This window comes from Culex pipiens, chromosome 3 (genome assembly GCF_016801865.2).
Source record: "Culex pipiens pallens isolate TS chromosome 3, TS_CPP_V2, whole genome shotgun sequence".
Lineage (NCBI taxonomy): Eukaryota > Metazoa > Arthropoda > Insecta > Diptera > Culicidae > Culex > Culex pipiens.
In genome coordinates, this window is record NC_068939.1 from 50,553,046 (window position 1) to 50,578,131 (window position 25,086).

General features: G+C 36.9%; 2 protein-coding genes across 4 annotated transcripts in view; one reads left to right on the forward strand and one right to left on the reverse strand.

Moving 5' to 3' along the window:
- Positions 1-25,086, forward strand: part of LOC120413260 (B9 domain-containing protein 2-like) — a 229,896-nt gene that overhangs the window by 164,275 nt on the left and 40,535 nt on the right. The gene's annotated exons all lie outside the window — the stretch shown is intronic.
- Positions 1-25,086, reverse strand: part of LOC120413163 (zinc transporter foi) — a 42,583-nt gene that overhangs the window by 11,487 nt on the left and 6,010 nt on the right. For 2 of the 3 annotated variants that reach the window (XM_039573871.2, XM_039573872.2), the window contains exon 2: positions 23,927-24,084. The gene's annotated coding sequence lies outside the window, so the exon portion shown is untranslated. Of the gene's footprint in view, positions 1-23,926; positions 24,503-25,086 lie in introns of those variants that run through there. The other variant, XM_052710149.1, reaches the window with a different exon arrangement.

A 25,086-nucleotide genomic window follows, 5' to 3' on the forward strand; every position in this document is an offset into this window, starting at 1 on the left:
GAACGATGGAAGTACACCAACATACAGCCTCAGTCCCGTCCGTGTGTGGAAAGGCCGACGGGTACACACGAAGATGTGCACCAACATCAAGTAACGCATCCGACACACAGTACTGCACCGACGCCGGCTCTCCCGAACACAAACACAGCAGTTGAGAGCAGCTACGACTTCCACCGCTCGCCACCACACTCAACCCGCAATCCCCCCCCCCCCCTCCCCACTCACCAAGCACATCGGCCAGCCGTGCGCAACGGAAGCTTTTGAAGCCTCGCTCTCCCAAAAAGCTCTTCTCAGCACGCACACCCTAACACATTCGACAGGTGATGTGCTTCAAAACGCTCGTCACCACACCAACACACAACCGGCGTCTGCTGCGCTGCACAACAAACCTCAACACCAACTCGTCACAGCAGCAGCCTATTGAGAACCATCCGCTTGCTCTCCGATATTGATCACCAGACACCCTCCATATACATCCTTTGACGAAAATTCCACTCATTATTCACTCGTTTTCAGCCGACTTATCCCAACACTTATTTTGCCTTCAATTCTTCCAAATTCAATTCTTGTGCCACCCTAAAATTTGTGCTTTGCACTGTCTGCACGCACACAACAATAGTGGGCTCACAAGCTGCTTCCTGCCCTGGCGCACACCAATACATGCGTAATGCTATGCTAACTGCTTTCGATTCCAGCAAAGTCGAATTTTAGATTTTTTGAAAACTAATGATTTTAAAGCAACTATACTGATGTATAATGCATTTTACAACACTTTTTTTCCTTTTGAAGTGTGGAACCCATATCCATTTATTAATTTTTATTTAATTTTTTTTCGGGAGCGATTTTTTTGCGTGTTTTGTCTTGTCCCTTTTTTGCGGTTATTTCATCCCTGCGTCCAATTTTAAAACATTTTTTTTTTTTGCTTTTTGGGTGTTTTTGAAACCACTTTGAGTCAAAGGGTTTCATTAACACTCAAACCCACAAAAAAATGCTGGATCTTTAAAAAAAACTCTGCAAATGTTTTTTTGATCATTTTGTGTTATAACTCAAAAGATGCCATGTTTACAAATTTATAGAGGTTTTAGTACTTTTCCATCTTTTACCAAATCTATTGTTAAAATATCCAATTACATTATTAATGTCGACTCCTGGTTTTCAACATCGAAAGGACCATCGAGGAAAAGAAAAAAAACATACGAATGTCAAACTCCGATCTCCAAAGACAAATGTTGTGCAGCCATTTCGAAAGATAACAAAATTACACATCGAAAGGACCATCGAGGGAAGGATTCATCGAGCTAGAAAGAATATCGAGACAAGAACATCGACGTAAGCAGTTTGAAAGTACTGAAGAAACGATCGATAGATGGAGCAATATTGAGACAGCGAAGATCGACATCCAGAAATGCAAAGTTGTGGAAGAATTATTTACTTATAAAGATGAATTGCAATTGGAAAATTATTTTAAACAGGAATATTTGGGACCCTCAACATATCTACACGCTTTTCGTATCAAGTCGATAGGTCGAAGGTACGAATCTCGTCCATTTGTGCACTATTTGAACCTTTCGAAAATGCCAAGCCAGTGTCAAGGTCGATAAACAAAAACTCCTCTCCACGGAAACGATTAGCATAAAGGGGGAGGTGGTTCAATTGCTGATTTCTTCGCACACGCGCCCGCTCATTTCCGTAATAGTTCTGGCATCGATGTAACAAATCCACCCCCGACCGCGCGCGCGCCCATCACACACGTGGAACTCTTTTTGGCGCGAAAATCGTTGGATATCAGCACATTGCCACAACTGCGCGGGGAATTCCCCTTTACCTATAGGGGAGGTGGTATAGCTATCTAGCACCTGACGAGCTACCTGAGTGCCATTGGACAAATTCCAATTGAAATCCAAATGCAACACAGACAAATTACAATTGCGGTGACAAGGTTTTCAGCTAGGTGTATTACGAGCGGTTTTGAGCCGGATTGTGACCGGAATTGGCAATTTGTTCAACACTGGGGGTTAAATGGATTTGGTCAACGGTGAGGTGTACTACACAATAAGTGGTTGTTACATCTAGATTTGTGTAACCTAATTTGCAATGCCAATTTATAACCAAGTGTGGTTGCATTGTAAATAGGTCGATAATAATAATTGTTTCTAAACATAGATTCAAATTCATATTCCAATTAAATCCAACAATTAATAAAGGCTTGAAAAAATCCGTGGGTAGTTTGGTCATTTTTTGAATTGAATGAAGATTCTAACTCTACAATTTATCTTTGTCGTTTGCCCTAAAATTGCATAACTCTAGGCGTGGTAAATGTGGCTTCCAGTGCAAAAGCAACAGTATCAACAATCCATCCAACAATAATAATAAACATGTGACGGTGTGATGCAGTTCTGGCAACAACACCGTACAATCGATTCAAAACTACAATATCAATAAAATCGTCCCATTCAACCTTTGCTGAACGAGCGGTGTGGAACAGAATTGGAAAATATCAGCAACAGCTGTGTCAAGCAAGATAGAGACGTCACTCTGTGACATATATAACAATGGCATCTGTTTTGCTACCATTAGGAAACGTAAACTTAAGCACTGTTATTGCAAGGTGGAACAAGGAAGTAGAGTTTGATTTTGATTTTATTTGTTTTAATGCGAATTTCAAAGTTGATCTTACGCAGACTAACACTAATTTGAATGAAAGAAAAATTAAAAAAATCTGAACATAAAAAAATAAAACTTGTTCTTCATCCCAAACTCAACATCCCCCTAATTTTCAATCGTCCTAAAATAGCCAGGCACCAGCTGCATCAGCACTTTTGAAAACAATGAAAATCGTTATCGCGCTTTCGAATGAGGCTTTCACAAAACAAATTTGTCGCCAACAATGCATATGTAGCAAAGCTATGGCGCTTTATGACCCGGTTGGTTTTAAGTAATGAATAAAATTAGATTATTGTGGCACACAACCACCACCACACGGAGAAAAAAGAGTTCCCAAAATCGTGAACAAGCATTCATGAAAATGGGAACCACGAACAAAGTGTTCCAATTTCATGGTACGTTTTTCAAAATCGTACCATGAGATTTGAACACTTTGTTCAAGGTTCCCATTTTCATGAACGCTTGTTCACGATTTTGGTAACTCTTTTTTCTCCGTGTACCACCAACACCAGTCTGGAAATATGGAAAACGGCGTCATTCGTCGTCTCCGTCGTTATCGTCATGCTGGAGGTGAACGATAACGCCAACAAAGTTTAATACCTACCTGTAGCATAAAGCTGCTTGGTAGATGTTTAGAGTTCTTTGTGAATCACAACTAATTTAAAAAAAAATGCAGAAAAACGGAATCATGAGACAATATCACATGAAATAAACAAGTGTAAAAAGAAAATTAATTTTTATAACTGCCTCAAATTCGTTGCATATTACAACATTTTTGTTTTTCTGACTGATTTTGATTTTTGAAAAAAAAATTTTTAACGTTGAGTAATTCAATAATATACTGAAGACACCTTTTAGAAAAAACTCGGTACACGAAAATAAATCACGATTTTTTATTTCACTTTTTATCACTTAAAATTATGTTTCCAAAATAAGCATTTGGTTGATTTAATTTTGTTTTTGTCACTCAAAGATACGTTCCACAGTTTTGTATTTTTTTTTTAATTCAAAAACATTTTTTGTGAAAAATAAGTTTTTCTCAGTCTTGTAAATTTTAACTTTTTTGACTCACTTTATTTTCCCTCAACTTTCAACTGAAAATATCTCGGAAAGTAGGGGAACTATACCCTATTTCTATTATCGGCCTATCAGCACTTTGATCATGAATTACAGCTTTCATAAAGTGTTTTTGACTGTTCTAAAGTAATAAATAGCTCAAATAGAAGTGAGCAAGCAACTCTCCATTGTTGATACATCTGAAAATGTTGATTTAATAGCGGAAAACTGCAAAAGTGATGAGAATTGGTCGAACGGCCTAGACTGATTAAAATGGGTATATTTCCCCTATAGGAGCAATTCCAGCTCAAATCAGGTTTTTTTCTGGTACTATTGTACCCGACCCTCTACGTTTTCAATGAAACTTTGTAGACATGTTATTCTAGGCCTATATAAGCCATTTTTGTGTATATGGAGCCAATAGTACTCGAAAATAACATTTGAGAAGGGCGTAAGGCATTTATATTTTTGTATTTTGCAATTTAAAAATTACTTTATCTCGAAGACGTTGTTGTATCAAAAAGTGGTCAAAGACAAGACTTGTAGGAAATTGGACGGGCTTTCTGAAAAAAATACACTGAAACAAAAATATACGCCACTTCTATGAGATTTTTTGATTTAAAGGTGATGTCACGATTTTTTTTCGTTCAAATTTTTTGAGGAAGTAGCCTAAGATGTTACCAAAAGAATGACGAAAAATGCAGGATGGTCTCTCCTAAAAAATACCAAAATCATTTACTAAAACTGATTTTTTTTTTAAAGTGGTCTAAACGTCAACATTTTTGAAAACCGGTAGTCTGAATCGATTCCCCAGACAATTTTAAATAAAAGTCTCCATATTGACCATTGTCCTATGTCCAATCCTTGGGAAGATACAGCGGTTTTAAAAACAAAAATGTTGAAAAAACGGTTTTTGGCAATTTCTATATGACAGACTTGGTTTTTCAGTCTCGTAAATATCGTGACATCGCCTTTAAATTTAAGTTTTAGACTTAAAATTAAAAAAAAAAAATCATAGGAGTTGCGTGTATTTTTGTTTCAGTGTATTTTTTTCAGAAAGCCCGTCCAATATCCTACAAGTTTGTCTTTGAACACTTTTTGATACGACGCAACGGCTTCGAGATACAGTAATTTTTAAATTGCAAAATACAAAAATATTTAAATACCTTACGCCCTTCTCAAATGTTATTTTCGAGTACTATTGGCTCCATATTCGCAAAAATGGCTTATATAGGCTTAGGATAACATGTCTACAAAGTTTCATTGAAATCGGAGAGGGTCGGGTACAAAAGTTACAGAAAAAATCCTGATTTGAGCTGGAGTTGCTCATAGATTCAATTTTGAGTGCTGAGAAATAAAATAAATGTAAAAATTTCTGCTCTTTTCATGTAATAATAATTTCAAAATTTTAAAATCAAGCCTGATTTTTCCAAAGAGCTAAAAAGATTAATTTCGGACATTTTTAAATGTTAAGCCCGATCGAAATTATTTTCAATAAAACAGACTGTATCTTAGCAAAGGCAAGAGCAGAAAACTGTAAGAAATTTTATCAGCCTTTCGAAACCATATTTTACAAGGATGCTTTTCCTTTCTGAATCATTTTTAAGTTATTTTTATCAACAGGTTTGCAAACATTTTTTTTTAAATGTCTTTAACTTGAAAACGGTGAACTTTATCATAACAAAATTAGGAAAATCATTTACGATTTTGCCTCTTGAACTGAATTTACAAAACAATGTACAACACTATCAAAAATCATATTAAAAAAAAGTATTGCTTAAATACCAGATTTTGAAACATCCTAAATTCTGACACAACATAGGCCTTTTACATTAACTTTTTTTATATTTTCTCTACGAAATCGGGCTTTCCTATCACCAAAGAAGCCATTTTGTGTCCATACAATTTTGGCAGCTGTTCATACAAAAATGGTACGTAAACATTCGAAAATCTGTAACTTTTCAATGAATTGTTTGATTGATTTGGTTTCTTCGGCAATGTTGTAGGTATTGATGAAGACTATTTAAAAAAAGGCGTAATATTGAATGTTTGTCCCTTTTGAAATGTTAGTCTTGATTCAAAAAATAAGAAGACGTAAATGTTTCGGAAAAAAGTTACGAATTCATTGATATTTTTTTTATAGTAGCATAAATTTAATGATATGAATCATTTTGTGATAAGTTTTGATTCGAAATTAAAAAAAACTAATTTGCTTTCAAATAGAAAGTAGCTTTTTACGTTACTTCCTAAACATGAACCACAATGATTTTTTAACGAATCCTAGATAATCTCTCTCTATATGCAACACAACTCTTCTGATTTTGACTAATTTGGCAAACAAAAATTAAAAGTTCATTTTTTTGACTGTTTCCATGTCAAAGTGATCAACAAAATAAGCACCATGAATTTTAAAGCCAGGTAATTTCTAAAATAAAATAAAAATCTTTGAAGTTAGATAAAAAATATCTTAGTTCAAATGTTGATGATGTTTTGATTTTTCCGAAAAAAAGTTTCTCAAACGAAAATGTGAATCAATTCAAAACTTTTTTTTAATATCCTACATTTTAAACCAGAGTTCAGTAATGAGCACCCAGCATCCACTAAACTTTTTTTGTAAGCCGATAATGTGGAACTTTGGATGCAATTTCTGCAATTATCAATAGCACCGCTCAAAAAATGATTCTCCAGATATTATAGTTTCGGTTCACAAAAAATCAAGCATGTATGAATTTATAGTCTTCTCTGTTTAAGTGAAAAATTTCGATTAATAATATTTGGTTTTTTCGTTAAAGGCCATATGAAAATAAAAACTATTCTATAAAGATCTTTTTGTTGAAAATACAAAAACTATATTGCTAAGTATTGTTAAACTTAAATTACTTTTATAAGTTATTTTTTTGGAACATTTTCGAAGGATCTGCACAAAATATTCACGATGGTTCAAACTTATTTAATTTCTGACTTTTAGTTGTCAAGAAATCAAGCTTTTTGTTTCTTTAACTTTATTTTTGCAATTCCGTCGTGAAACTACTTACTTTTCCTGTCATTCTTGAACGACGAAATAGCATACTTTTCTGTACCAAAAATAACAGAATCGAATAGCAACACTTTTCAAAATAAATGCTGAAAAGTTCTACTTTTCAGCACTGAAATGGGTGCTGAAAAGTTGAACTTTTCAGCACTTGTTTTGAAAAGTAACACTTTTCAACATTTTTTTGATTTAAACGATTTATTGACAAAATACATGAAAATTTGACTTAAAATTTCACTCAATGGGTGTTTTTCGGAATTGCAAAAAATGTTGTATGGAACTCGTTGCAAAACTTGATTTTTTCAGCACTCTTCGTATTTATCCAACTCGGTGAACCTCGTTGGATAAATGTACGACTCGTGTTGAAAAAATCCTCTTTTTGCAACTTATTTCATAAACTACTATTTCGTACGGTTTATCTTAACACATTTTGGATTGAATTAGCCGACCGTAATATAGCAGCCAATGTAGGCAGGTTATTGTTGAAATCATTTTATGATTCAAGTGATAAGATAACACAGAGTGGGGCCTTTTAGTCACAAGATTCGTGGTAATGGTTTGAACGAACCATTCCACGGTTATGCAAAAAATAAGAGTAATTATGGTCACATGCAAGTTGCAACAGGGGAAAACCACGTATTATAATCATTCCCTCTAGATGGTAATTGATTCTAAGAAAAAAAAAGCAAATTTCTGGAACTCGATTTTTTTTAAGATTTTTGTTTACAGCAAGAACTGCAAAAGTTATGAGAATATTTCTTATAAATGTAAACCCGATGAAATTGGGTAGCTTTCCCCTATTAAAGAACTTGCACAATTATAGAGCCACTCAAAATTACTAACGAAACCAACTCACTCACTATCTAACTGCAAATAACGCCGCCGTCGCTACCACACTATCACACTGAACTAAACTAAACGAGCCAACTGTTAACGATCCACTCACACGAATGCCTCGAACCGTTCTAAACGGCGATGGCCGCCCTGCACAGACTATTTATACGCGCCGTTAAACGGGCATCGGCGGCGGCTTCTCTCCAGTTTCAGTAAATATAGTTTATGCCATTTGGTGCGAATTCCCGTGCAAAAAGAATTCCTTACACGGAGGGAAAAACATACGAAGAACCCTTCTTCTTTCTGCGAGCCATAAAAAAACGGCGCGCGTCGGCTTCACAAATAACGCCGATTTTGCAAACAAAAGCTCGCACAAAGCCACAACAAGAACGTACATGCTCGTACCCTGCAACGGCGCTGGTCAGAAGAAGAGAACCAAAAGTAGCTCCGTTGCAACGCCGCGCGCGTTGGATCCAAGAATGCCAACGAACTTGGCTCAGCGAAAGAAAAAAAAAAATGGTTTCGGGAGTAACATTTGAAAAGGGTGCAAGAGTATCTGTATGAAAAAGAAGATTTTATATGAGTTTTTTTTGTTTTGTCCACGCTATTTTTCAATCTTATTTTTATGTTTTTTTCATGTTTAGTGAAACAAACGATAAAAAATCAAACATTCCCTAAAGTTTGTCCCTTCAAAGCACACTTCTCAGAAGTCTACCCAAAATGGTTTTCGCACGCGCGATCGGATATAATCGTGTAGCTCAGCATGGTTTCCACGCCACGAGTCTGCGCTCCTTCGGCTTAACGCGTCGTTAATTTGCTGTGCCATGAGGAGTATTATTGCACTTTGAGACTCTTGATTTGTGCGAGAGTCAGCTGCATAGAACATGTGAATTTGGAGGCTTATTTTTTGAAGGAAAAAAAAGAGCAAAACGGAATTTGTGGAATCATGTTTTTTTGCCAATTTATTCGACTTCGTATTTTGGGATTCTTCTAACCTTCACGTCTCTAACCAACACTACTACACTTGAAATCATACCACCGTGAAACACCCCACTGTAATGAGTGAGCATTTACTAATGATGGCCATTAAATACCTGCCTCCCAACCGAATCCGTACGAGTGTGAGTCATTTGGTGAGCTTCTAGTTATCTATTTAACGGCAAAGCTACTAAAGCTACTACTAAAGCGTGGCATATCTCGTGTAAAAAAACACATCGTCATCGTTGTACTATCTTCCGACACGTCCCAGACTAGTCGAATGAGCACTGACATCATGCGCAAACATGAAAACGTGGAACGTGTGCGTCAAAGTGCGTGACTTTTGCGCGTTTAACGGCGCAGCGGTGATTCGGCAAGCCGTTATGAAATTATGGTGAAAATTGATGATTCGTTATTGTGAAACTTTAAAGAACTTCACATTATTCAGTTTTTTTTTTATATTTTAAATTTGAAATTTTACAAGAAAACGCTTTCGACATTTGAAAGTGTTTTCAGCCAAAATTCATCATCGACATCGGTGTTTAATTTTTCGCGCAAAACGCCTGTCATGATCGTCACTTCAAAGCGAACGTCAGTGAACGCACACGAAGTTGAAACGAACAAAAACGAGCTCGGAACTCTTCAGCTGCTCGACACGAAGCCGCATGCTCTCTCTTCATTTCTCTCGCAACTGAGCAGTTCTCTCAGATTTCGGTCATTCGATTTTTTTTTGTATTTTTTTATCCGGCTGAAACTTTTTTGGTGCCTTTGGTATGCCCAAAGAAGCCATTTTGCATCATTAGTTTGTCCATATAATTTTCCATACAAACTTGGCAGCTGTCCATACAAAAATGATGTATGAAAATTCAAAAATCTGTATCTTTTGAAGGAATTTTTTGATCGTTAAAAACAAATTGGTGATTTTTTATTTAACTTTTTGTCACTAAAACTTGATTTGCAAAAAAACACTATTTTTATTGTTTTTTATTTTTTGATATGTTGTAGAGGATATCAAATGCCAACTTTTCAGAAATTTCCAGGTTGTGCAAAAAATCTTTGACCGAGTTATAATTTTTTTAATTAACACTGATTTAAAAATAAAATCTAAATATTGGTCGCAAATTTTTTTCAACTTCATTTTTCGTTGTTAAATCAAATTTGCAATCAAAAAGTACTTTAATGAAATTTTGATAAAGTGCACCGTTTCAAGTTAAATCCATTTTTAGGTGACTTTTTGAAAATAGACGCAGTTTTTTTATTTTTTTAAATTAGTCCACATGTTTGCACACCTTTGAAAAAAATATTTTTGAAAAGCTGAGAAAATTCTCTATATTTAGCTTTTTTGAACTTTGTTGATACGACCCTTAGTTGCTGAGATATTGCCATGCAAGTGATTAAAAACAGGAAAATTGATGTTTTGAGACACCCACACAACCCACCATTTTGTAATGTCGATATCTCAGCAACTAATGGTTCGATTTACAATGTTAAAATATGAAACATTCGTGAAATTTTCCGATCATCCCGAAAAAAATATTTTTAAAATTTTTGAAGAAAGACTAACATTTTTAAAGGGTGTAATATTGAATGTTTGGCCATTTTGAAATGTTAGTTTAGGTTTAAAAAGTGTAGTCCGTATCCATACCTACAACTTTGCCGAAGACACCAAATCGATCAAAAAATTCCTTCAAAAGATACAGATTTTTGAATTTTCATACATCATTTTTGTATGGACAGCTGCCAATTTTGTATGGAAAATTATATGGACAAACTAATGATGCAAAATGGCTTCTTTTGGCATACCGAAGGCACCAAAAAAGTTTCAGCCGGATTAAAAAATACAAAAATTTAAATTGAAGAAAAAAGACCGATTTCGTAGAGAATTGCTCAACTTCTTTCTTCCTTACTCGTGCGGTGCTGCGTGGTGACATCAATCATTTGAATGCAGCCATAGGGTAGGTGATCGCAATTTTAGAAGAATGTCAAACGAACGTGCTCTGCTCGGGTATTTCGGGTGAGAGTCAAATGACTGTGTGAGTGACTTTGCGTTGCGTTTATTCGTTCGTGTGTGAACGAACGAAAGACAATATTACAGGTTGACGTAGTGAAGGAAAATTCAAGCGCTCAATGGTATTTATTTTAAAATGTCGAATGGACTCAGTGAATTGATTAATTTTAAAACAAAAAATGTCTTGGATTCTTTTCGGCCATATTTATCTGTGGTTCAATAGATGATTTTTTCCGTCAAATCGAGCCAAACATTTCATTAGGGCACAAAACCAAAAACCGCGATTCGAGAAAATCGCTTGCAAAAAGTGCACAACTTGTTTCAATTCCTATTTAAAAAAGAAGCTTGACTGATGGTATTTTTACTTATGATACGATAAAACACATAATTATCCTCAACTCTGCTTGAATGCTTCTTAATTTATGTTGATTTTCGCAATAAAACCATAATTTAAAAAAATCTCGTTATTAGGCCCTTTTAACTTTCCAACTGTTGTTCATAATGGGCCCTTTCTAGATGCAATTTCGAAAAGAATTGAAAGGGCACTACAGCGCTGTCATCCGATTGTTGTTTTGAATGATGTTTATAGGACCTTTTGTTCAGTTAGAAATAATGAGGAATTCAGCGAACATTATGTTAATTGGTGAAGTTTTGTGATCGAATGGTGAGAATAAGGCATGTGAAATATAAAAAATCTTCAAAGATGTACTGAACAGCATCCGCGGGACCGTATTAAATATTGTGTTTCGACGAAGTTTTTTTCTGCAGAAATCTTTGGTGAAACGTAAACCAAACGTTGTTTTGAAGTGAATTAGTGTTAAAAATGTATGAAAACTTCACTTTATAACATTGAAAGTTCCTCAACTACGAAAAACTAACGAAAAAGAAAAGGGCACAATTGAATTATTTTTCTGGTTCGGAGTGAACATTGTTATGGGCCCTTTTGAGTTTTTGATTTTTTCAATAGGAAATTGTTTGTTATCAATCTGATTCTTGGAGGGCATGTAGGGAGTGTACTAATGAATGGAATAGTGGAATAATCTCGAATGTTTACGTTTTGGTTTTGTGCCCTAATGAAATGTTTGGCTCGAAATCTTCAATGTTTCTTAGACAAATTTAAAAAAAATATCTTCAGGAATTGACACCCATTTTAAAAAATAAAAAAGCTGTTTTTTTTTAAGTGGCCATATCTTGCAAACGGGCACTTCATAAAAATTTGTGGGAAGTACTTTTCGATTGCAAATTTGAATTACATTAATGACTAACGCCAAAAAAAAAAATTGGAGTAAGATTTTTATTTTTTTCAAAAACATAATTCTTAAAAATCACAAATCGGCCAAATGTGTGTCTTTACTTCGTTATGGCTCAAAATAAGCGGGGATTTGTCTCTAAAAACATTTATATTTTTTAAATTAAAAATAAGGATTTTGCGAAATTGTTGTTTTAAAAACAATTTCAAATTGAAATCGGAAAAAATAGCGTAAATCTATTTTTTTTCCTGAAGAATCCTCACCAATACCTACTACTTTTCCGCCAAATCAATCAGAAAATTCCTGCAAAAGATACAAATTTTTGAATATTAACGTCCATTTTTGTATGGGTGAACCAATGACTAAAAATGCCACAGCCTCCAGCCTGATTTTTTGTTTCAAACATGAGTTAGTAGAAATTTTTTCGCGATTTTTAAATTTTCATTTTTTTATTTGGATGAATATTTGTCGATGCATCCCCTATGCAGTGTTGCGATCCTCACGCGCTCACGCGCTCGTGAGCGCTCATTTTTCGCTCATTCGTGAGGAGGAGCGCTGCGCGAGCTAGCTCACGTTTGCCCGCGCTCACGTTTGCTCCGATTTTTTCAGCTCGCGTTTGCCCCACGCTCGCGCTCGCGCTCATATTTCGCTCACGGAGCGCTCATTTTGGAAGTATCGCTAATCGTTTTATGTTTTTGAGAAAGTTTTTTTTTCAATTCTGATTGAGTTTTTTACATAAGGTGCAGCAGGGCAGTTGAAACATTACTTAGTGATTTTTTTATATAGTAATTGGAATAGCTTATTTTCATCATCTATGTTTTTGAATAATAGGTTGGATTCGGAAGGGTCAAATCATTTCAAATACCCACAGTCAGAGTTGAAAGTATAAATATTTTTGAATTAATATGCCTTATCTTAATAAAAATTGCTCGGTGGAGTCGCTGGTAGGCAGTTGGACTCACAGTCCAAAGGTCGTCAGTTCGAATCCCGGGGTGGATGGAAGCTAAGGTGTAAAAAGAGGTTTGCAATTGCCCCAACAATCAAGCCTTCGGACACCTAGTTTCGAGTAGGAATCTCGCAATCGAGAATGCCAAGGCAATGCTGTAGAGCGAATAATTTGATTTTTTCTTAATAAAAATTAAGGTAAGCAGAGACAAGTGCAGGGGTAAGGGTATGGGCGCCTGAAGAAAATGGCCTTAAAACCTTAGAAATAATTACAAAACAATTCAAGAAGATTTCTTGAGTTTATTTTTGAATAGGTCCTATAAACATATGAAAGACAATAGCTAATAGGACCTTTTCAAAAATAAACTCTAGATTTATTCTCTGGTAAGTTTGATTCGATGTTATGTTCATTTGTAATTAAAACATAGTATTAAACTATCTTATGTACCTTAACAGTTTTTTGACTACCTTTCCAGAGTGCGGGTCAGAATAAGCTATCATTTAAAAAAAAATCATTCCGTTTAATAAATCGTTAAGTGATTGGAAATGGCTGATCATTTTTAATAAAGTTAGTCCTTTTCTTCCTTATTCTAGAAAATAGGGTAGAAATTTCCGAACATCAGGGATGATTGTAACTCTTTTAAAGCTTATTTCTGGTTTTTTTAAAAGGTACAATAGCAAAATTTTAATATTTTGCTTTTCGGAGTTTTTTTAAATCGCCTATTCAGGTATTCAAAAACACACAAAAAGCAAAAAAAAAACTGGGTTATTGAACCTTTTTAAAAAAATCTCCAGACTCTTCAACTTAAAATAAACATAATTTTTCAGTAAGTTAAATTGTTTTTACATATCAAGCAATACAATGTAATTGGTCAAATGTGGATTTTTAAACAAACAGTGCATTTCTTCACGTCAATGATTTTTCCAAATCCAATTCCTTACTTACTTTAGTTTGTTTGTTTGCCTGGTTGTTTGAACACTGTGTTGTTTTCGCTGCCTGTGCTGAGATAGTTCTAGAAACTTCATGACTAACGCGCAGCTGCTTCAACAGGAAAAAAATCTACCTACTTTGGCTCACCAGCTCACGTGAGCGCAAAACGCTCCGGTGAGCGCGAGCGAGCACGAGCTACCTGATAAAAACTCACGCTCCAGCTGGAGCGAGCACGCATTCCGTGAGCGCTCGCTCATTCGCAACCCTGCCCCTATGTCAAAAGCTGGTCATACAAAATGGGGCATGTAAATGATTTAAATTATGTATCTTGAGAAGAGATTTTCTGATCGATTTGGTGTCTTCGGCAAAGTTGTAGGTTATGATTAGGACTTTTCGGAAAAAAAAGTTACACAAAAAAAATCCGTTTTTTTTTCATTTAACTTTAAACACTAAAAGTTAAATTCCCAAAATACGTATTTTTTAATGGAGCACCAGATTCGAGTGGTAGAAATGACAGTTCTCCCATAAGGAATACATTGTAGAAAAAAGCAAGAACTGCTCGAATGGAAGTGCTCTCTTATCGATTTTTTATATGTTTTAAGTGACTAAAAAATATTTCTTCTGATCCATATTGCGTGATGGTGCAGAATCTGGTTAAGATATGATTTTTTGAAAAAAAAAATGTTTATCGGAAAATTTCGAACGTGGACAAAAAAATTATTGAAAATAATTTTTTAAAGCAAAATTGAATTTGCAATCAAAAAATACATTATATATTTTTTGATAAAACGGAAAGTCGGTTTGCGAAACCGTTGAGAACCACTCACATGTAAAATAGATTGTAAAAATTTCAGAATATAATATGAAACACTTATTCATGCATTTTAAATCAAATAAAGACTTTTAAATCTCCCCTTTAAATAAAATGTGTACCACCCTAACCGGCTCAAAATGCAGAACCAAAATAGTTCAATTATGGCTTCTCAAGTTTCGCACTGATAATTGCACAATTTGAGTATACTCTGCATTTTAAACTTTTCCAATTAACATATCTGCACAAACCACAAGTTCAACATAAGAAGGTTTTGTTGGAATGTGCACAGCAAAAAATAAATAAATATTTTTTCAGCTTACAAATCAATTGACGTCGGACTACGTTGGACCGTTTAAAGTTTTAGAAATTTGTATTGTTTTTGTAGACAAATAATATTAAGGAAGATAGTTTATGCTGTGTAAAATTAAATTACCTTTCTATGCACTGCACATAAAGGGCAAATCATTAGAAAAAGCTATTCCACTTTTTTTGTCTGCCGGTAGCATTATCTCAAACAAACAAAAAACTTCTAATCATCAAGTTTTGAAACTAGATCTACCGTACCCCCGCCAAATGAGGCACACTAAACGTGCACGTCAGCAAACTAAAAAACTTGAGCTTTTTACCACACGTGTGTGAAAGTCATGATCGCGGGGAGGTGCTTTACAGGTTCATTTTTCGAACGGATTCGCGTGTCATGCCCGGCCCGGTCTATTGCAGAATTGCGTGTCAGCGGCGTTCATCGCACGTGTGTGTGTGTGTCTCAAGTTCCACCAAATTGGTTATTGGAAAGTACGGTCGTAAATCTTTTTTTCGAAAAAGAAAGGTCACTTTTTTTTAAGGGTAGTTTATGAAGATTTCTTTGTTAGTGGGTTAATGCTCAAACAGTGACGTGACTGTCGTGTCATCGAAATTGGGAATTAATTTTGTAACATTGAGGACAGATAATGACTTCACCGTGAAATCAACAGGTTGGTACTTTGGGACAAATCGATTCCTGAGTTTCTTTTTTTTTTGCCTCGTCATGAACCTTGCTCTTGTTACATCATACTTGCTTGTCCAGGCTGTTGCTGTTGTTGTCAGGACATCGATTAAACAACGATGGGAGCAACCTTCCAGTGCACCAGGTATGACGCTCAACGGTTACACCTGACCGCAACGGAAATCCGTTACTGACCAGATTTTCTAGCTTTCCGCAAGTGAAAAACCGTTTTTTTTATTTGTATGAATCTTTGTATAATTCTATTATCATAAGAAGCCATTGTGCAACAATTTTGAATAAAAGTCTTCATAAAAATTAATGTCTGTACGCAAGTAGTTTGATGTTTTGACACTGAAAATCAGCTCAATAGTTTTCAAGAATTTTCTTTCTTTGGAAGGATAATTTTAAAGAATGCTTTGAAATTATAGACTTTTTTTTAAAACGCGCTGCTTTTGCTTTATTTATTTATTTTTTTCTAATGAAAAAAGTAAATATGGCTAAAATATGAAACGGTACCTACTAAAAACATGTTATTTTTTAAAGTTCAAAACATGACAGAATAGAAATGTTTTTTTAGCTAACCCATACCAAAAATATTAAAATTTGAAAATGTTTACTTTTTGTTAAATTCTGAGTTCTTCCCTAATTCCGGGATTGGTTTCATTTATGTTTTTTGAATTGGCTCAAACTATTTGAAGCCTTTCCTTTGACTAAAGAAGCCATTTTGCTTGATTGGTTCACCCTTACAAGGCTCCATTAAATTTTTGACAGCTGTCCATACAAAAATGGTACGTGAATATTCACGGAAATCTTTATCATTTGAAGGAATTTTCTGATCGGTTTGGTATCTTTGGAAAAATTGTAGGTTTATTGACGACTGTCAAAAAAATAGTTTAAGGAAAAAAAAATAATTAACTTAATCCGTATTTATTTATTTTTTTGGAAATTTTGTGATATGTTTTAGAGGACAAAACACCGTAACTTTTGGGCCATAAATAATATAGACAAAAAAAATACTCCTAGTTATTGGGGAAAAACATTATTTTACTCGATTTTTTTATTACTTCAGCTCTTAATGTAAAATCAAATGTGCAATCACTTCACAGATATTTTTTTATAAAATGAACCGTTAACTAGAAATAGCCAATCCAGTTATTTTTTTTCGAAAGGTTGGACCCCTGGTTGCTGAAATACAGCGAATAAAATATTAAAAGATATTTTTTAAAAGTTTTTTAGGTCTCTTTTTATTATCTACTCAAGATTTGTGAAATTTAGTGATCTTCAAAAAATATTTCAAAAGTTTTGGAAGCAACCCTCACAGTTTGAATGGGCATAATATTGAATAAAAATTTAAATTAATTTTTATCGGCAATTTTTTTTCCGTGTCCATACCATAACTTTGCTGAAGGCACCAAACCGATCAGAAGATTTCTTCAAAAATAACTCAAGACAGTCACAATTCATTTGACAGTGCTGATTTTTTTTTATCGAAAGCATCATATTTTTTGAAAAAAAGTCAATAGCTTAAAAAAATAACGTAAAATCGGCACTCGTTTTGCTAACTTTGGCTCAATTAAATCAAAGTCAATAAAAATCTATATGAAGCAAAGAATCAAAATGACTCAACACAAGGGTCAATCGTAGATGCCGCCAAGTCAATAACGATTTAATTGCTATTTATTAGCAAATTTAACAAAACCTCAAAATCTCAAATAGTGTTGTCAAGTCTACCCCACTAGCACCAGTGAGGGCTATGTCAAATAGATCAAAACAGGTCACACCATCCCGTCTAGACGCTAGATTTCATCCGCGCAGAGTTATTGAACTTCAAAAATGGCCCGCTTTGTAGGACAAATTGTTTGGGCGACCTTCGGGTTTCGCGACGACGATGGGAAAAGAAATGAAATTTACGAGGCAGGCAATAAAAATCAATCAATTTCTGCCCGCGTGTGTCACAACACGAGTCAAATCTATTTGGGGGAACTATTCTGATGACCGCGATAATAGCTGGAGAGAGCGTGGCGCGAGAATGAGCGTTTTGAGCGTTTCCGACGTTAACAATTGGGTTTTTGTCCCAAAACACTGTTTTGAGCGCTAATGATATGCGTAGTTTAACGCGTAATTATTTTTGTGGTTACAAGTCTCGGAAACGGAACAGTCGAGCCACGCCGTAATGATATCTAAATCGTTTTCTTTTTTTTTGTGTTGAACTTGAACAAATTCGACTGACTTTACGTAAGACTAAGTTTGGGATTAGTCGTACGAAGTCGGTAAAAAATATACCCTTCACATAACATCGCAGCTCGGAAGGCACGTCGTCGAAGAAGTAACGACGATTGAGTAAATTCTCCCAATGGCATGGTAAATTGGAAGATCAATAGAAAACTAATTTAAAGCTTTTGATCAAATTTGCTTTTTTGACCTGGGACTATATTTTAATTTAAGCTAAAAAAAAACTTTGCTAAGGTTTGACTTTTTTTTACGTAAATTTACTTCTTGTTTATTTTGAATCCTAGAGATGGTCTTGAATTCCTACTTTTAATGAGTATAAAAAAAAATCTCTTGTCAGCACAATCACCCCATTCAATACCCCTTCCATATGTACCTAATCGAGTTAATCTTCGCCACTTCACGATCTACTTTTAATTGCAAATCTTTCCCATCCGGCGTACGTAACTCTGCACGACTATTACGTACGGTTGAGCCGCGGTTCTGTGTTCAATCGGAACTAATTGGGCGCCATACGTGGCCGGCCAGAATGTTCAATCAAATCTAATCATAAAAGGCAGTCGGCGGTAGGAGCCGACTGACGCGCGACAATATTAAATCAATCCACCAAAGTGACGACCGCAGTCGACAATTGTGAGATCTGACGGTGATTCAATTAGTGGCCGCGCGCGCGCCGACAACTACGAATAGTTCTATTTTGGAACTGACAGAATGCATCCCACGATCATCAACTGCTCGAAAGTTGCGGCGGGCACGCAATTTTGTGGTGAAGAGTTTTTTAGAAGGACGAATAAGATTAAAAGCAATACATTTTCCCAAAATATCATTAGTGATATTTTGAAAAATGAATGAATTTAAAATCATTGGAATTCCATAAAAACATTTACTGCTAAAAATATGATACAAGTATATCATATCGTTACACAAATACAACGTAAGTGTTAAATACCTGATGCAAAAACTAATAAAATGCCGGTTCGGCAAACCACCATTACAAGTAGTACCAAAGAACCACGACATAACCACCATCCATCAACGGCAACACAGTCAACTCAGTCGGTGGTCATTTCTGGCCACAAGACGTTGCAGAGAACCCAAAATTTTGCTCGCTCTTTCATTCTCTCTCTTGAGCTTGAGTAAATTTTCTCTCTCATTCTGCTCTGTGTTTATTTCTCCGAAAATGAAAAAAATAAAAAATAAAAAGTTAAAAATTTAAATCCAGCTGCGAATTTTTTTTTTTCACTTCAATGTGGTGAGATTCCTGCAGCCATCAGGCCCGGCGATTATGGCACATTCAAGTTTAATAAGGTTGCCGTCCTCGACTTACTTTGGCGGGACACCAAAATGCATCAGCAACACCAGTCCAAGTGCAATTGCAGCTGGTGCTGTTGCAGTTGGTTGCTGGGTTTTTGGATGCCAGAAGAATAATAACATCTTTGTGTTGCGTTACAGCGAATTTAGACGCAACAGAATTCAATTAAGATTTTTTTTTGTAGATTATATTTGCCCTTAACCAAATGTCAGCAATCAAATTGTCTAAGAATATTGAATTGACCATTGTGGCACCCCCTACAGCGTGGTGCAGACCCGTTATGCTATGCTATGCTATGCTATATTTGCCCTTAACCAAATGTTTGTTGACGAATGTTAATTTGTGTCTTTGAAGGCAACAAAATTGCAAAATATTATTGATACCATTAATGTTAGGCAATTCCTTAAATGATCAAAGCAAAGCCGATCGCAAATTATTTTCAGTAAGCTTTGAGCGACTTAACGAAATCGATCTCTATGAACCATTCGCTGTACTACACGATTGGAGTGAGAAAGAGAGCAAATAGAGAGTATTCAGTAGTGATTGGTGTGACAAACGGTAGGAGTACATCAGAGCTGTTTTTCGTCGTGCTAGATTTTGTATTTTTGGAGCAATCAGGACCCTTCAATGAAACTAATACTTCTAACCTGAAGACCTTTAAAACTGTACTATTCAAACCAACCTATACACTCCGTAAAAAGAAAACAAATTTTAAGTAGTTTTTTTTTTATTTTCAGCATTTTTCTAAAGATTCTTCCGGATGAAATGAAGAAAGAATAATCAAGATTAAATAATTCAATTCAATTCGGTTTTATTGGTGAATAATCAAGATACAATCAGTTCTTTTGCAGTTCATAACAGAGTTTTGGAGTTCCTTTCAGCTGTGTGTTGCATCATAATCCATTTTGGAACAATTATTTCTATAACTATGGCACTAACAAGAGCAAGAAAAATTAAAAAAAAAAACTTGCTAAAATTGCAAAGGAAAAGGGAAAGAAAGAGAAAAAGCTTACAACTAAATCACAGTATTTTATCCTTTGTAGATGTGCTTGATCATCAGCTCCCCAAGGGCTAGAAATTGCTCCGCCTTGTTACGGCAGGTCCGAAACCTCGACATCATCTCCCCCGCGAGAGCAAAGAACTCTGGCAGGGTGAAGAGATCTTCCCCGGTGACTTCTTGCTGGGCCGCATTGCCGCTACCGGCAGCAACCACGCTGGCAAACGATCGCCCCCAGCCAGGGGGGAATGCTGAGTTGTCTGCGGGAACCGTACGCTGCCCAGCAGCCGGCACGGTTACGCTCGTACTTCGCTGAGGAGGGTGGGAAGCTGCTGCTTTCTTCTTCCTCTTTTCCTGCTCCTCGAGGTAATTTTTTCGTGCACTGCATCCACGGTAGTTGCTGGTATGGTTACCTCCACAGTTGGCGCACTTGATGCGCGCCTTGGTTTGCTCTGCCTTGTCCCCAAGTTCCGCCTTGCACGGCAGTGCACACGCCTCAGAGAGGTGTGTTTCACCGCACTTCACACAGCGGGGCGGGAGGTTGCAGTTCCGCGAGCCGTGGCCGAATTTCTGGCAACGGTGGCATTGTGCTGCGTCCGACGGGTTCTTTGAGTAGAACCGCCAGTTTACCCAAAACCCGTCCAACGCCTTAGTTCGTCGCAGGTCTTGAATCTTGACGGTGCCGCGGTCGAAGTACAACAGGTACAGTGTGTGTGTACCTGTGACTGTTGTCTTCCGCGAGAGGACTTTTATGTCACGCGGCGTTATTCCAGCACCCGAGAGGTCCTTCTTGAGGTCGGAGATCGGGCGGTCTTGGTACCCCTGCAAGACGACCTTAACGGCTGTCTTCTGCACGGGGTCGAATGTGTAGAACTTGAAGTTTTTACCCTTCAATTTCTCCACAACCAGGTCGAAGTTCTTAGTGTCGAATGTGTAAACTTGCACCGACGACTTACCAATTTTCAGACAATATCCGAGGCCTTCCAGCAACTCGTCAATATCGTCCACCAACGTGTCCAAAACAAAAATTGGAGGTGGTCTACGTTCCTTTGGAGAATTGTTCGTTTTTGGCGTCGGCACTTTTTTCCGTGCACGACGATCGTCGTCGTCGTCGTCGGCAGTGCTGCTACCGTCGGTGTTATTGTTTTCTTCGTCGTCGCTCAGCATCTGGAACTCGTTCCTGATGGGGATGTTGGCGGATGTTGATGTGCCACTGGTTGGGGCACCGGAGGTACCGGAACGGGTTCGCACTGGTGATCTCGGAACATATCCGGGATGTAGCAACTTTTTGTCGATGCCTTCTGCGCTCACGCTCCCCTGCGCGATGGCGGTCGACACGGCGTTGGTTTGTTTACCTTTTTGCACACGGCCGGTAGACGAACTTCGCGGGTTTTTCGAGGCCGCACTCGAACTGCCACGGCCACGGCCGGCCTTTGGCATGCTGCAGGAGCAAACTCGCGGGTAATCACGGTAATTTACGGCGAAAAAAATCGAAAAAACGATGGAGCACTGAGCACTTGACTGCTGCTTGCTCTCGTGCTTACACGGAGGTCAAGATTAAATAATATTTTACAAAGATACAGCTGTTAAGAGTAAACATTCCTTCTGAAGGTGATACGCGACTGTTTGTTTTTTTGTGAGAAAGAAATTTGATGGGTAATCATAATTTTTTTACTTCATAATTTTGAGTACTCTTAAGTAAGGATGGTGCAAAATCTGGTGTCTGAGATATTTTTTTTTGATTCGCAATATTTTTGAAAAATGTAAATAATTGTCCTACAATGTTTCAATTATCAATTATTTTAAGATGCAAAATCAAATTCATAATCTTTTTTTACCAAGTGCACGGTTTTTAACAAGTTGTTAACGATAAAATTATCGAGGTTCGATAACGATAGTTCTATCGTAATCGTCGGGACGATAACGATAATCTATCGTTATCGTTATTCCGATAATTCTATTGGCAATAATTTTATCGACAATGTCCAGGGTCATCCTAGGACTCCCTGTAGTTAGGATCTGTAACTAGCAAGATATCGACTGGTATTGCCCACGGATCATACCTGCATAGCTTCAGAGTAGGTTAGACTACTTTGTAAATGACTTGGGCTGTCTTGGATCACCTAAGGACTCCCTGGTAGACCCACAGATCTTAACTCCAGGGAGTCCTAGGATGACCCTGGACATTTCAAAACATTAACAAAGTAGTCTACCATACTCACTGAAGCTATGCGGTTATGATCAGTGGTAAAAAATCACTGACCTCTTGCTTGTTACGGCGGTAGACCCACCGGTCTTAACACCAAGGAGTTCTTGGATGACCCAGAAGATCTCCATAAGTTGGATATAAGGAATCCATGAGTATCATTAATAAATATAAAATTTAGAAAAGTGAAAATTTTTGCAAACGACTAGAGAATCCCTCTGAAGATTTTGGTGAAAGTTGCCTAAGCTCTTGTTACACATTTCGAGCCAAACATTTCATTAGGGCACAAAAGCAAAAACCGCGATTCGAGAAAATCGCTTGCAAAAAATGGACAACTTGTTTCAATTCCTATTTAAAAAATAAGCTTGACTGATGGCATTTTTACTGATGATTCGATAAAACACAACATTATCCTCAACTCTGCTTTACTGCTTCTTAATTTATGTTGATTTTCACAATAAAACTCATAATTTTAAAAAAAAATCTCGTTATTAGGCCCTTTTAGGTTTCCAACTGCTGTTCATAATGGGCCCTTTCTAAATGCAATTTCGAAGAGAACTAAAAGGGCACTAAAGCGCTGTCACCGGATTGTTGTTTTGAATGATGTTTATGGGACCTTTTGTTCAGTTAGAAATAATGAGGAATTCAGCGAACATTATGTTAATTGGTGATGTTTTGTGATCGAATGGTGAGAATAAGGCATGTGAAACATAAAAATTCTTCAAAAGTGCACTGAACAGCATCCGCGGGACCGTATTAAATATTGTGTTTCGACGAAGTTTTTTTCTGCAGAAATCCTTGGTGAAACGTAAACCAATCATTGTTTTGAAGTGAATTAGTGTTAAGAATGTATGAAAAGTTCACTTTATATCATAGAAAGTTCCTCAACTACGAAAAACTAACGAAAAATAAAAGGGCACAATTGAACTTTTTTTCTGGTTCGGAGTGAACATTGTTATGGGCCCTTTTGTGTTTTTGATTTTTTCAATAGGAAATTGTTTGTTATCAATCTGATTCTTGGAGGGCATGTAGGGAGTGTACTAATGAATGGAATAGTGGAATAATCCCGAATGTTTACGTTTTGGTTTTGTGCCCTAATGAAATGTTTGGCTCGATTTGTAGTTTCAGGACATGACGTAATATTCTTGATTGAGATGTATTTTTTTGATAATTCTCATTACAATTCTAACACAAACTATTTGAGGAAAATATTTGTTGTTTTTTAAAATAAGTATAGGCTGAAATCGATGTGGACCCCTTGATGTATCCAAACAACACAAAACGATTCGCTCTCTCCCTCTGCGTGGCAAAATTTCTCCCCAAAATCCAACCAAGAAAATGCATTCTCAACCAAGAGAAAGAGCAAATTCATTTGTGGTGGTAGTGGTCACCACCACAACCATCGTGCACCGCACTTCACGCCAAACCTCCTGAATGGAACTTTAAATTTAGCGAGATCGATGTGTTGTGTGCAGTCCGACTTATGTTATTTCTGGTCTGGTGTGTGTGTGTATCTTGCCGGCTGCTGCCTCTGCTCTATCTTCATCTCTCCATGCCACCACGAGATGAGTCTAGAGTGTATAGCAGCAGCCGAGTGCATGTTCGTATCAATACCAATTATGGGTAAAATTTAGTGGTTTTTGTGTGAAGTCGATTTTGAACTTGGTTTTTACGTTGAGAGGGACTTACCTTTGTTTGGGGTTTGCGGATTCTGATTTTCACTTTCTTTCTTCTTGGTTAAAATGTAATATTTTGTAACTATTCTTAGTTTTTCCTCTTCACTTTAATCACACTTTAAAACTTTTCACTTCTTTCAGAACCACCTTGCTTGCTCCATCAATTTCTCACTGTTCGAAAAAAGGGAAGAAACAAGAGAGAAAGTGGTAATACAAATTGCACAACTTCCACACCAAAACAAACGCTGCCGGCCTTCTTCGTGGGGCCGCCACAAATCTTTATGCTGTCCACGCGTGGCCCACAAGGGAGGAGGAGGGGCGACCGTCCCCAGAGCCAGGGTTGACTAGGGCAGGGAGGGAGAAAGTAAAAGTTTTATGCAACTCGCTCAGGAATTCGCGACGTCTTCTTCGTTGGTGTTGATGCAATATCCAACGTGGTTTGAAGTACTCTGTCTTCGGAGCTTGAAACTGGAACGCCCTCTCGGAAGTTACTCCGGATCAATCACGATCTTCTTGGCTAAAGTTCAAAAATCACTTGGAGTTTCAAGGAGTCTAGCAAATCTCGATCCAGACAGATAGCCGGCACCACGTTGGAACTCACTCACACGCTGCGCTCTGCCGTGGTGGCCCGTTCAACGGAACCGATGAATCGCGACTGATGAACGGTGCCGGTGGGGTCGTTTGTTTTGATGGAGAGAGAATGGCCGTTTCTTGTGAGAGGAGCAGCGCACGCACCGTTTCGGGTTGACGTCGTTCTGTATAGGTGGGTGGTGCGTTTGTTCATGAGCGGTCTATCCTACCCGTAATGAATGAGGGATTTTTGGAGGAAGCCAAATTTTTGAGGATTATTGAGTTCGGTGATGTTGGGGGGAACTCCAAAAAGGGAGATTCGATTGAAGTTGAGAGCAAACAGAAGAGTTTGGTGGAACAAAGACTGTACGGGGATCGATTGGAGGCTTTGTTTGAGCAGTCTGGCAATAGTTGATAGCGAAAATGTAGCAGATTTTCAAATAAAGGGTACAAAAACATTTAGATATTTTTTTGAAAAATTACAAATAGATGCTTTGTTTTAAAGTTATCCCGGAATAGTTTACCAACGACCGGAAAACTCATACGAGAAATACTCTTCAAACAAGACGTTGTGAACGGTAATAGCTGGTACAAATATTATAA